The sequence below is a fragment of the Muscardinus avellanarius genome, assembly GCF_963383645.1.
Source record: "Muscardinus avellanarius genome assembly, chromosome: 8".
NCBI classification, from domain to species: domain Eukaryota; kingdom Metazoa; phylum Chordata; class Mammalia; order Rodentia; family Gliridae; genus Muscardinus; species Muscardinus avellanarius.
Window position 1 is genome coordinate 82,333,606 of NC_137794.1, and position 15,185 is coordinate 82,348,790.

The following is a 15,185-nucleotide window of genomic DNA, read 5'->3' on the forward strand; positions in this document are numbered from 1 at the left end:
GTCTCTTTTGCTTACTCTTTTCTTTCTTCTCTTTAACTTCCACACATGAGAGAAAACATATGACCCTTGACTTTCCGTGGCTGACTGATCTCACTCAGCATACAATTCTCTAGTTCCATCCATTTTTCTGAAAATGACATACTTTTGTTGTACTGTATAGCTGAATAAAATTATATTTTGTGTGTGTATCACATTTTATTATCCATTCATCTGTTTGATGGATGTCAAGAGATTTTGGAGGCCTGAATTGAGATGGTTACAATAGGGATAGACTGTGTCGATGGACTGACTGGACTTTTTAGTGTTTTGACTTAGCAGGACTGAGTAACTTATTAGATGTAGAGTAAGGGATAGGCATGACCCACTGGCTTGTTTAAAAGAAAGACAGAAAGACAAATTTTGAAGAGAAACAAAAATTTTCATTTGGATTTATTCATTCATTCATGAGCAGTCAGGTGAGAACTCTAGCTGGCAATAATGATTTGGAAAAGTACATCATATAAATGCTCATCAGTACTCAGGGGGGGGGTGAAATTGCATAGGGCAGGACTGTGGAGTGAAGAGAAAGTACGGTAGAAAGATGCTTTGCTTGAGAATGTGCTGTGCATTCAAATTTTTCTCCCTGAGAGAAAAATCACAGCAACAGAAGACATTAGATTTTTCCCATGTTTCAGACTATTTTTAATGTTGCATCTCATTAATAAAGAGTTCAGGATGGGAATATAGTTGACATTCACAAGGAATGTGTCTGGGGACCTTCAATCTGTAACTATCATTTAGTTCAAATTAATCCCAATAAATTCTATCAGGCTTAGGCTCATGTTCTGTATCATGTTATTTTCCAAATACAGCAGGATCACAGCCCTGAAGAAACTATTCCATATAGTAGCCTTATGACCCAATGCCAAGATATGTACAAAGATTCTTCTTTTTGTCTTCTAAAGTGAAGTATTCTGTAAAATAGACCAAGATATTATGCACAACGAAATAAAGGGCAAAATCCATATTTGACTCTCCTCTCATTGTAAGATATGCTCATAGATGCATTTTATTCTGCTGGTATCTCTGTTGGATACCTTTTTCTTTAGGAGTACCTTTGGTTAGAAAGAATACTACACAAGGGCATGATCAGCTTTTAGCTCGTCTTCTTAATGTGTTATTTTTCTATTTTTCTCTGTGAAAAAGATTCTTAAACTCAGAGAGTGAAATTTTGCTTATGATAAATATGGGTTCATTAGCTTCAATACAGCTTTAAGCTTCTGTTGCTTGAGAGAAATGATTTAATATACTCTACATTCCACCTGAATCGAATTTTTGTTGAGACAAGTGTTTCTGAATATATCCTCACTTCTCAAAATTAATTTACTTTCAACTTCTCTCTAGTTTTACCACTGTTTTGAAAAATAGTCTTACAGTAGAGACAGACTTGCTGAAACAATTTTGTAGCCTTTTTATCTTGTTTGCCTCAGAGTATGGTTGATACATTCCCTCCCTGTGCTGGAGCCACTGTAAAATCAACATTTTACTTTTAAATGAATCCCAAATGTATAAATTCTAGCTAAATATCCTCAGCAGTATCAGGTATCTTTCTTTTAAAGGAAAATTCTCTTTCCACTTAAGAAGTTATTAGAAAAGTCATTCCATGATTTACCCTTTAAAAGAAGATGAGCATAGAGTAGCAAACCTGCAAGAAAATTAATATAAAAATCTGGGTGTCCAGATTCTCTGAACAATTTACTTCCTTCTTACATACAAACCAATTAATTATGAGATTCAAAGAAGGGCCTGAAGAGAAGCATCAATGAATATTTGTAGCTAATTATTGGGGCTGGTTATAAATAATCAAATCATTAAATATTAGATCTGGATATGCCACAGGTCCTATTATCCTTTCAACAAGTTTTTTTTTTTTCCCTGCCCTTGAGAACAGGTGCTGAACAAAAAGCTGATGTGTGGTTCTTAAAGGCCCTGGTAGTCTATGAGGAGGACAGACTTTAAGCACTGTAATTTAAGGATAGACTGTAATCTGGCTAACATGAGTGTAATTTGATGTGGGAGAAAGTTAAGCACTGGGTTCTTGATAGCTTTTAATCAAACATTAGGGTTTACAAGACAGAGCAGTCAAGAGACGAGATGTTTCCCTGAGAAAGTGACTCTTAGAAGAATTCGTAGGAGCTGCGTGCAAATTGGGGTGGAAAAGTGCTTAGGATCAAAGCTCAAAGGGACATGGTCCCTTCAGGTAAGTCATAGGGGGACATGAGATGCTCAGAGCACTAAATATGTCCTGTGGCCAGAGCACAAAGATGAAGGGGAAATAATTTGAATTGAGGAAGAGGCCAGATTATACAAGGCTTTAAAGTTATGGTAAGGATTAAATGATTAGGATTAAATGATTATATTAACTAAATGATGTTGACTACTAGGTCAAATCTCAATGACCTTTCTCTGTATAGAGCCAGATAATAATTATACTATATATATATTATATATATATATATGATATATATCACATCACATATGAAATAGTCTCTGTTGTAAATATGCCACTCTGCTGTTGCAAGGATGAAGGGGCCATAAACAAACAACATATATGAGTGTGAATGTGTTTCAATAAAATTTTATTTATAAAAATAAGCCATGGGCAGCACCTTGCCTACTCCCTGATTAAGTGAATCCTAAAATTGCTTGCTTCTTCCTAAATGCCTCCATTTGAACTGGCTCAGGGATATTTAGACGACTGCACAGTCAGCAAACATCAGTGTACTTTATACATTGAAAATTAGGTTGAGAAAAAATAGTTGGAATCCTTTGATTTTTCTTTGAAGTAATGTCACAAAAAGAAAGCAACAGCCTGGTTCTTCTGCCAAAAGGAAGAGCATAAAAGACAAAATGGAATGTCAGAAACAGGATACTAGAGGGAATGAGCGCTAAAAAAAATGTTAAAAAGGTTTGTGAAAAGCAAGGATCACTTGGGAGGTAAACTTGTCCAAAGCATGCATTAACTTGCCTCTTGCAAGAGTGAGCTGTATGATGAGGCTCCGCTCCAGCTTGCTTGATATATAGCACCTATGGACTCTTTGGACAACAGGCTTCGTACTCAAAAAAGCACCAAGTTTAGTGCTCAAACCACAGAGAATGATGTACTGTCATCAAAGCATTTAGATGAAATCTGGAAAAACTACAAAGACTTTGAGGTAGGTTTTACTCCCTGTTTTAATCACACTATTAACTTCTTTTAGTTATTTCATAAAACATTTTATACTGAAGTGATCAGTTTAAAAATTCTTATAAAAATCACATAGTGTCTAAAATATTTTGAAATTACAGCACTGGACACAAGGGGCTGAATATATTCGTCAAACAGGATGGGTAAGATTATGCTGCAAAAACGAATACTCCCCCAATTTTTGTGGCTATACACAATCATGTTTTTGCCACTCATGTGCATCTTCATCTTGCTTATCAGGGGGCTTTATTAATCACAATCACTGACATAACTAACTTAATGGACCAGTCACCTTTTCAGTGTTGCTGGTAACCATGACAGATGGACAGAAAGAGCTCTTGAGCTGAATAATGCTTGGCTCAGAAGAGACACAATTGTCCTCATAATACATCGGCCAGAGGTAGTCAAATGGCCCACTCAGACATCTTGGGCCAGGATATTCAGCCTTAACATTTACGTAGCCAGAGAGTGGCAAATAGCACTAAAGACCACCACAGAGCACTTTACGTTTGTGTCAATAATTGTTTTATTATTTCCTACTTATTCAGTTTGGAGAAGAATTATGTAAAAACATAGAATGTGATATTTCTACTCATAGTATCACCCACCCCATGCATAAACGGTGCTTAGCTCAATAAAGGGTTCAAAAATATTTGGTGTAAGACTGCAAAATAATGAGTTAATGCTTGTCTTTAAGACCTTTAGTAGTATGGATTCTACATAATGTTATCCTTGAAGTAGATGTAAAATCACTGTCAAAAATAATAATCAGAAAATATGTCTTCAAAACTGTAACAGAAGGAACTGAGAATCTATCATGTATCTATATCTATCTATCTGTCTATCTATCATCTATCTATCTTCTATTTATCTAATTTCTTTTTTTTACTGGAGATTGAAACCAACGATATTCTACTTCTGAGCTATACTGCCAACTTTATTTTATTTTTATTTTGAAATAAAGTTTTGTTAAGTTGCTGAGATTGGCCTGGAACTGGTCATTCTCCTATTCAGCTTCCCAAATATAGGAATTACAGGCATGCACCACCATGCCTGGCCGGAGGATAATATTTTAAAGATACACTTTTTTCTGACTATAGCAGAAGAGACTTTTGAGTTGTGATATGTTTGATCTTGGGGTTTCCTCTATTGGTTAATAGTAACCAAGGTTATTCTGTTGTCATAATCCCTAGAATCTGGGTTGCTTAATTACAGTTTATCTTCTCTCATATCACTTGTCCAACTTGGTTCCTCAGGGAGGTGGAAAAAGGAGCTTTGTTTCATATAACCACATTATGACAGTGATATTCCACTGTCTAGAAAATTAGTGGTTACCTTTACTAAGGTCAAGACAGCAGGAGGGTACTACTCATCTCTTCTATATTCTTGCCAAGAAAGTGGCAAACACTACCTCTATCTATAGCTCCTTTTCTAGAATCAATCATATGTCTTCACCTGATACAGGAGATTTGAGTGAAACCAGAGAGCAGACAGAATATTTGGCAATATTTTTTGACTTTTTGACACATACACATAATCTGTGTAGAGTAATCGAAAGACTTAAAGAGTTATATACAGATACATTAAAAAGTCCCTGTGTAACCATGGGCATTTTATTCTCATTATGGATTTTTTTAAAAAGCAAAGGTATGTTGAGATGATCTGGCAGAAAGTAACCCAGTATTGGGTTGCAAATTCTATCAATGTAAGTGATTTTATGAGTAAGTAACAGAAAAAGTATCAAAGAAGAGAGATTGAATTTTTAGAGTTACAGGGGCCCATCCAGGTGAATCACCGAATACAAATAATCATTGCTATGATGGTATAGAACAAGGAAGAATCTATTAGCCTACTTTGAGGAAAAATATCTTGTAAATGCCAACAATAATTTTGAAATTAAATTATTAGAAAAATGCAGGAAAAAAGTAAATGCAAGAGAAAAATATTTCCCCCTTCCTACATCACTATCATACACATTTGTTATGTGTTTTAAAGTATTTTGCTCATTTTCCTGGAAATATATCAACTTTTTGTACTTTATTTTTGAAATTATAATGATCTACAAATATAAAGAGTCTGCTTATACCACATTAACTTACTAGGTTCTAGGGTTTCATATTAAATTCGTAGATTAAATATTCATACCTATCTATGTTAGCATTCATAGAAAGCAAGTGGTTCTCTTTGGGATTTAACTTTCATGTTAAAAATAAATTCAATTTTCCATTCTTCCTTTCTTTTTGTTTCTTTGAAGGGACATTTCTCATGGAATACTGGGTCATATCAGGTTAAGTTTGGGAAAGTGATGTCTTTTGAGATTTCCACATATCTGCTAAAGGAATTTCACATCTATAAATAAATAAGCTTATTTTTTCATGGTGCCAGAGAGCTAATAAGACTTTTATATAAAAATATTTCTACCAGCTGAAATATCATGATTGTTATTCTACTATTTCCTCCACAAATGCTTAGCAAACTGCATCCATTTTAGAAATCAGCAGTGGATATTTTAATTTTTCATTGCTTCTTGAGAACTGCTATTAGCAACAAAATAGAGTAAACATTAATTTGTATATTTTAAAATGCCTTTTGATCAACGTAAATAAGATCTGGCACATCTATCATTGAACAAATATATGGTTTTTGCTTTAATTTGTAATTAAATCAATCTGTGATGTCATTTTATCTTCCCAGTTACAAGCATAATTGTTGCTTGCCTCAAGCCAAGTAAACTGACTCTTTTTCATATTTACTAACTTGGTGTAGGGCATCTTCATCATCTGATGCCAAAGTCAGAAAGTTGGGAGGCATCTTCTCTGAATTTCTGTCCATGTAATCATGCATAATTGGTCCTATGGTCTAACATCCTAAATACTTCCTGATTCTCTCTTCATCCTATTCCTTCTTCCTTGACTTAGTAATCACTTCTCAACTAGCTTATCAAAGGAATCAAGCTATTCAGTCTTTCTGCTGTGATCTATCTAGAGTCTATACTTGCTAATAGCATTCTGTAATTAAATGTTGTTTTTGGTTGTTTTGTTTTCACCCAGCATAGAGTTCAAACTCCTTAAAGTTGGATATATTTCTGTTCAGGTTCTGACTTTCACAAGTTTTTCTAGCCTCAACTCTCTCACTACTTCCCAACATACCTTTGGATGTGTGACATTAAAAATGACTTTCAGTTCCTCCAAAATATCATGTTCTTACTTGCTGGCTTTCCTTTCTAAGTGCCATTCTGACTGCCTTCAACACAGAAACTCACAGTCAGCTCTCAGCCCTCCCACTTCTACTCTTCTCTTAATTGTTAAGCGCTCTATGTGTCTATCTGCAGATTCCTTAGCAATTAGACCCTAGACCTGTCCACATGGTCTGTCCTCTAACACAGTATTAACCATAAACAATCCAATTTCTTAGTTTTACTTGCTTGGCATGCACCTTTACTGTATTACTTCTGGGGGGTAGCAACAGTGTCTTCTTTGTTATACTACAAAAACTAAAAGGCATAGAAAAAAGAAAATATTTATCCTCGTATTCTTTTATAAATAATAACCCTAGACATGTTGTCATTTTCTTTTTCTTACTAAATAAATAAAATGCAACTTAACATTAACTTCCATTCCTCTTTTGCCTTTCTTAGAAGCGAATACTGTAATGTTTATTTTCCTATTAATTATATTAAAATACTTTTACATACATTTTATGATCTATAGCCAAAATATTGTATGTTTCTGTGGTGTTTGCTGGCTTTGTTTTTCAATTTTAGAAATGGTTTCGTTACCATCTTTAACCTAATGTAATGGTTTAGATTTAGAATGTCCTGTTAGTCCTCATGGAAATAAGGTAGCAGTATTGGAAGTGGAATTGTTTGCTAAGAAGGGACCTCTAGGGTATAGCTTTTGGGACTATATACAGTTCTCTCCTGCCCATGTTCTCTCTCTGCTTCTGGCTTCCATGGTGTGAAAGTGATCCTACTGCTCTTTCTGTCTCTACTTCCAACCACCATGCCTTAGGCTCTGAAGACCAGACCTCACATGGACTGAATTATGGATTTTCTAAAAATTATGCACAAACAAATCTTCCTTCATAGCCAGGAGTGGTAGTGCACACTTGAAATCCCAATACTCAGGAAGCTGAGAAAGGAGGATCAAGGGTTTGTAACCAGCACAACTTAGTGAGACCCTGTTTAAAAAAAAATTAGGGCTGAAGTTGTAGCTAGGAGGGAAAATGCCCCTGGATTCAATTTCAGTACCACAATAAATAAATAAATAAATAAATAAATAAATAAATCTTCATATGAGTTGCGTGACCATTTTTTTGAGATCACAGCATGAGAATATCAGCTGAAATACCCAATGTTATTTGAAAATTTTGCTTTTATTTTTCTTCTTGATTAATAATGTTATTAAACTCTTTCTTATTGTCCATTTAGATATCCCAGATCTGAATTATTAGTAAATTAATATTTTCAAGAGGTTGAAAGAATGATTTTCCGTAGTCTTGAAAAAACAGAAGCATTCTAGATGCACAGGAAGGCAGTATGGTTAGTACCTACTTTATTGAGGAGAATGATAAGGAAGGCAAAGAATCAGATGGGAAATACCAATTCATGAAGCTTGGATTTTTATTTCCAATGATAGAAACCTACTGATGAACTGTAACCAGGGCAGTAACTTCATAAGAGCTTGATTTTAAAGAATTAACTTCTGAAGGATTGTTTAGTGTCCAGGAGAGAAAGGAAGAGAAGATTTGGAGCAGAAAAATATTAGAGTAGACCAGAAAATAATTGTAATGATGTGAAATGAGCAGAGGGAATAGAGAAGAAGAAAGTGGCTGTATATGCAATTTGTTTGATAAATTGAATTTCAGGAATGTGTTTTAGATCAAGGTAAATTATGCATGCAATCTAAATGTTGAGGATAATATTTAATAAGTAATACTGATAGTTTTTACTAAACAAAATTAAGGCAACAGATGCTATTAAACATCATCCAATGTTTACCATTTCACTCCCAGTGCTAGTACATAAGTGTACAATTCATAAATAGAATGTACACCTATATACCACTATCTGCATTCTCTAGAGTCAGATTACTATTGTGAATCTACTCTTTCCTATCTTTCAGTCATTCCTATTTCCCCATACCCTAGATATAATTCACACATCACATCCTTTATTTTTGGTTGTGATGACAGTACAATTCAGAATTACTAGTAAATTCTTATCCTTATTCTGATTTGATCTTTTTTTGTATTCAGCTACTTCTATTCTCATTGTGCTGTAGTCACTGATAGTTCATTTGACTAAGGTCTCCTCATTTATCGCAGATGTTTATAACTTAGCTCTTTCCTGAATGAACCATACATAAGTACTTAAACAGGAAGATAATCAGAGATAAATATCCAGAAATGAGCTCCCTCAATTATTCTTTTTTTCTAACTTTCACTAAAGAAAAATGCCATGTCTTCTAAATTCTGCAGAATTGATATGCAATATTACTATGGTATTTTTGCAATGTAAAAGGAAAATTTCTCACCACTCTTACTGGTTTCTGCCTGACTTTCTCTATAATTTAATTGCCCTTTGGATGGCAACAAATATAGCTTAGGTAAATTTTACTCCATTCCCTTGTTTGCCTGGAGGTGTACTCACTGCTCCGTTTGTAGTACAAAATAATATAAATTGCATGTGCACACCTTGGGAGTCACTCTACTGCACTGAGTCAGGATGGAAATTAAGCAAAGATTTATGAATAGTTCGGTTTACTGAAGATCATTACTTGGTGTTCTATATAGATTTTCTTCAACTTAGTAGGTCTAAGACGTATGACTTTTGTTATGCACTAAAAAACTGTATTATTTTTATTTCTGTGATATAATCATAATATAGTATCCCATAAGTACCACTTAAAAAACTCTTTTTATAGGTTGCTTCATTCTTCTTAAATTTATGTCCATGATGTGCATGGATCCTGAGTGTGGAATAGGCTTCTGTGAAGAAAAGTGGGTCAGGTGGGTGCAGGTACAGATTGGGAAGAAGCAGATAGTTCTCTGGGCTCTTTTGAAGGGCACTATTTTAAAGTACAGATTAGTCAAGGTTTACAGTGCTGTTACTAGCCTGAACACTTCAAACCACCATGCAATTTTAAACTCTTCAGTGCTCATGGCAGAATCCTGGTCGTTTGATGTTGGGGCAGAAGTAGACATTTGCTGGCAAAATGAGGCAACAATAGAGATTAAAAACATTGGAAGGTTATTTTCTGGGAAAAATTTTACACTTTTAAGATTCAGCAATGTCAAGAGAATTACAAATATAACACAGTAAAACTAAACAGAACTGCAGTTTAGATTCCACTTATTAATCTGATGTTAATCTGCTGCTGCTGAAAAATTTTATCATAGAAAATTTTAGCACATGGAGAGTGGAGGACATGGTATAATAACCCCTTCATTGAACACCTAGTTTTTCTCATTTGTACTTCTTTGAACTTGCCTCTTTCCCCAGTAAATTCTTTTGAATCAAATCTAAGAAATATTATCATATATATTCTGTAATCTAGAAATATTTAGGCATATATCTCTAAAATACAAGGATTTTTAAAAATGGTACTGAAGATGGAACCCAGGGGTATTCTACATCCGAGCTACAGCCCCAGCCCTATTTTTTATTCTTTATTTTGAAATAGGATCTCCCTGAGTTGCAAAGGGCCTCACTAAGTAGCTGAGGCTGTCTGCGAACCACAATCCTCAAATACTGGGATTACAAGTGTGCACCAACACACCTGACACAAGGAATTTTTTTTAAGAAAAAACCTCAATATAGTTTCACACTAAAAATGATCAATAAATATTTCTTATTATCAAATAGTCACTGATGATCTATTATTTTTTATATTTTTGAAATACTTGTTTAAATAAAAACTCTCAATCATTAACTGTTTATCCCTATGTAATGTACATACCAGAAAACAAAACAAATGTTTGATACTTTTCCTTATTTCTCATTTTTTTTGGGAAGAAAATCGAATTAGCTCACTGACTCCCTTTAATAGTTACCAATTTGCTTTTAGTGTCTTTGTGGAGTCATGGATCTTTAATGTATTTGATGTATTTTAATTCATTGCAGCTATTTTTTTTTTTCACTTCTGCAACTATCCCATCTTTGGCTGGGGAGGATCTTTAACTTGGTTCCTTAGTCCTTTCAACTCAATATCCTTTGGTCATTTCCATGCTTCCTGATATATTAAGATATTAGAATTGTTTTATATATTTCTTCCTTCAGCCTTGGAAACAGAAATTTCATCAAGGACTCCTGTTTCCTTATAGTAAGAAAATATACTTAGAGATTAAAATCAAGGCATGTAGGACTTGTCACTATTATATATTGATGGATTTTATGTCTCCTCAGTAGAACATGTGAGAAAAATGTATTTTCTTTGTCAGATATATTTTTATTGGTGCATTGTAATTATACACCATACTGGGATTCAAAGAGATTCAGATGTCCATGCACATATCATTTGATGTATTTCCCTCCATATCCCCTCCCCATAAATTTAATGAGATCGGTGAAGATTGAAGAATGAAACAGTTCAAATAATGTTATGTCCATATATGACAACTGTGTATTTTCATAGTGAATATAATCAATATATGAGTTTATTCTGACTTATCTATTAGATTTATAGGGTTTATATTTAACTTCTTAACTTTCATATTTGAATTTCTTTTCTTATTCACTAAACATTTTGATTTTTTTTTTTTGAGTGTGTGTATGGTGCTGGAAATTGAACCCAGAAGCATTCTACCTTCAAGCTACACCTACAACCCTATTTTATTTTTTATTTGGAAAAAGGATCTTGCTAAATTGATGAAAGCCATGCTAAGGTGTTGAGGCTGACTTTGAACCTTCATTCCTCCTGTTTCTGCTTCCCAAGTACTGGGATTATAAGTGTGTGATACCATACCTCATTCAAAAATTTTGATTTTACTAACATATTTGCTCTTTCATGCTGTCTGTATTTTTAGTTTCAGACTAATAATACAAGTATCATATACCATAATTACTGAAATGACTTTTTTATTCATTGTTTTGTATTTCTAAAATATCCCACTAGGCTTGTACAAATTACCCTTTTAAAAAATCCACTTGAAAAAATTTATTTTATGTCTAAGTTACCAACTCTAATCATAGCTGCATTTGTTTCATGTTACTTTGTGCTTTAAGGGTTTTCTAACTTTTTGGTTTTAAAAAATTGGTACAATTGCTATAAAACTTTTACATAGTTCTAAAATCAAACCTATAAAACATGATACATTCAGAAAAGACTAAACACTATCTCTGTCCCTCTATCATATTTTCTTTATCTTTGAAGAGTGACCATTCTCTTTAGTTTTGGATTACCTTTCTGTTTTTTAGGAATATATATATAAATTGTGTATTGGGATAGTCCACTGAAAGCCCCTTTTTCAGTAATTTATTATAAATAATCTAATGATCAATTATAGTGTGCCCATTTTTGTTTTGTCAGTGTATCTTTAGGTTAGATGCCTAAATGCATGATTACTTTGTCAAAGGCTAAAAGTGGGTATAATTTTATTACATATTATCACGTTCATCTTTTGGGAAGTAGCGGGTACCATTTTCCAGTTTTAAGACCAGTGTAGGAGAATGTGTTTCTCCACAAACTATTCAACAAATTATGTTCCTAAAATTTATGTTCAAGGTCTTTGGTGGTGGGGGTAGGGGTGTCTAGTAGTTCGGGAGAAAAGAAGAGGAAGAGCTTAGTTTGAGGAGAAATACTGGCATTAAACTGAAAAGATTCAGTTAACATTCTTGAGGTGTCAACGATTACTCAGTGAACCTTAGACAAGTTAGCTTTTTTTTTATTTATTTTTTAAATTTTTTTTTTTGGTGGTACTGGGGTTCCTGGAAGCCCTTCTACCTCTGAGCTACACTCCCAGACCTATTTTATACTTTTTTATTTAGAAACAGGGTCTCTTAAGCCAGCGCGGCTGGTTTCGAACCTGCGCGATCCTCCTGTCTCCGCCTCCCAAGCATGGGGATTACAAGCTTGCGCCACCACCCCCGGCTAGACAAGTTAGCTTTTTCACCTGTTCCATAGGAGTGATGAAAATTAAATGAGATGACACCCATGGAATATGTATCTTATTACATAAGTATATGCAGAATATCATACCATAATAATTAGTAAGCATGCATTTTAAAAATATATAAAGTAATAAGAGATGGGTAAGGAATTTGGAAATCTCAAAAAGTCCTTAGGACACTTAAGGGATGATAACTACACTAACATAGTGTGATGACTTTTCCAAAGGCCAACAATCTATGTGTGAAAAAAATAGTAATAATGGTAAATAGGTACAACATTAAAAATTGCATGCCAAGCAGTTTAACTCTATTAATAATTATACAAGACTGTAGTATAAGGACTGTTATCCTTGTTTGACAAATAAACTGGATTAAGAAGTGTTTACCTGTTGGGCGTGGTGGTGCACTCTTGTAACCCCATCATTTAGGAGGCTGAGACCAGGGGATTGCAGTTCATGGACAGCCTCAGCTACTTGTGATGCCCTCCGAAAGTGAGACCCTGTTTAAAATTAAATAATAAAAAATAGGGCAGGGAGTATAGCTCTGAGGTTGAATACCCCGGGGTTCCATCCTCAGAACCCACCAAAAAAAAAAAAAAGAGTGATTACCTAAGGTCAAGGTCATACAGCTATTCTACGGTTGTGTCAATATTGGGATATATTTATACAGCCATGTATAATTATAGACACATCCTCCCTGAGTGTGTGTGTGTGTGTGTGTGTGTGTGTGTGTGTGTGTGTGTGTATAGGAAGGGAAAGTACAGATCAACTAATCAAGACCAGTTCAGTGTCACTTTAGGTGTTGTGACTATATATCCTCATTTTCCCAGGACAGTGCTGGTTTATACTTTATATTCTGATATAATTGCTACCGACACCAGCTTTTATTCTCAAAAGTCATCCTATGTCTGAGTACAAAGAGTCTACAATCCTGTAGGCAATTTATGAAGCACTTTAATGTTAGCATTTGTTTCTCAAAATGCTTTGTGGGAGATCCTTCTTTCCTAAAGAAAAATAATTGAAAACACCACCATCCTGGTGTGTGGCCCACTAACTTCTTTAGAGTAGAGAAGGATTGTTTCAACCTACAACTGTGGCTGAATATCCCAGTAAATCTTGAGTCCCTGATGATTCTCAGCATAGGGTTGTAGAGAAGACAAAAAGCCACCAACCGCCAACACTGTTTAGCAATCTGCTCTTCTCAAGACCTTAGATTAGATCCTAAAGCAATATGGTCATTTGGTAGTTTTTTTTAACAAACAGATGACCCTTAATTGGTATGTTGCCACTGATGAATATAAAGAAATCTGGCATACTCAGAGAATCCACAGAGTTCTCCACTTGCCTGCATGTTTGCATCCATATTATTTCACTCACCTTTTCAAACTATATCACTCTATATGCCTTTCTAAAGGTAAATTAGGGTCCCATGGTAAATAATTCATGAACCTAAGCCATAACTTGGTTTTGTTTATCAATTCTTTATTTGAGAAAGCATAACTCAGCATGTGGTCTTATATATAACCAGCACCTGAAATCACAGGCTACTTTGAGAGCACACCACACACAGAAGCACAAGTGACCAAGTTTTAAGAGTGGTCATGACCAGAGCAAACTTGATGTACAAAGTAAAAATGTCTACTGGAGGTTAACAACATAGTCTTGCTGACTCCAATCCAACATACAGGCTAAGGATATATGATCCTGGGTAAATACTATTTTAATTTATCTCTCAAATGTGCTTTTATATACAGGAGAAAATCAACAAGGTAAAAATATTTGTACAGACTTATATTTTACTGAGGGAGATTTAGTTATTGTTTGTTCAGTAAAATATGGCAGGCCTGCATAGCACTGAGGAACTGGAATGAAGTCACCAGAGACCCCTGGGGGCAGGAAAGGAATCAGGGGACAAGGAGACACCTGGAGAACGGAATGGTCAATTCTTGGGATTCTCATTAATTTATAGAATTAGACTAAAGTGGTAATCTTTTCTACTGTAGGTCTTTGAAATCATATAAGTAGGAGAAATTTAGTTCCTCACTTTTATTTTCTATGCTCAGTGGAGATTAAATTTCATGAGTTAAGCCAAATAAATTAAAACTGAAGCATTTAATTTAGAAAACCCTGAAGTTTCTTCAGGCTAAAATTGTTAATTTAAACAAGTCTATTAGATTCACTTCAAATTAATAAGATACTGAATAAAAATGGAATTATCCATTCTTGGACAATTAAATGAAAAACAGGACAAAGTCATTATTTTATAAGTAACATACAGTAAGTAGAACAGCAAAGGATTATTTGTTTTCAAGAAAACATTTTGTGTAGAGTAGTAATGGTAATGATATGTAGATATAGGATGCTTAAATAATGATTATCTGGAAATAGTATATATATGTCATAATTACATTTGAGTTTAGTTTTTCTAATTCTATAATATTTTATTGAACATATTTAATAATGTTTTAATTTTACCAATATATTTTTGTGTGTATGGTGCTAGGGATTGAACCCAGGGGCATTCTACCTCTGATCTATACCCCAGCCCCATTTTATTTTTATTTGGAAACAGGATCTCACTAAGTTGCTGAGAGCCTCACTAAGTTACTAAGGCTGGCTCTGAAACTGAGAACCTCCTATCTCAGGCATGTGCCACCAAACCCAGTTAAGAATATTTTTTAAAGTGGCAGAAATGGAGCACCCTCCTTCAAGGTTCTAATTTATATTGAAGAATACACTTGTAAACATTTGCTCTTAAAATTTATAAAAGTTAAATATATAATATAAAGGTAGAGAATATAGAAACTTAAAGAAGAATAGAGGTAATTCTGAATCAGGTAAGCTTTAGTTT

General features: G+C 34.2%; 1 protein-coding gene across 2 annotated transcripts in view; it reads left to right on the forward strand.

Moving 5' to 3' along the window:
• Positions 1-15,185, forward strand: part of LAMA2 (laminin subunit alpha 2) — a gene marked incomplete at both ends in the record, with an annotated part of 652,317 nt that overhangs the window by 100,145 nt on the left and 536,987 nt on the right. The window lies entirely within an intron of this gene.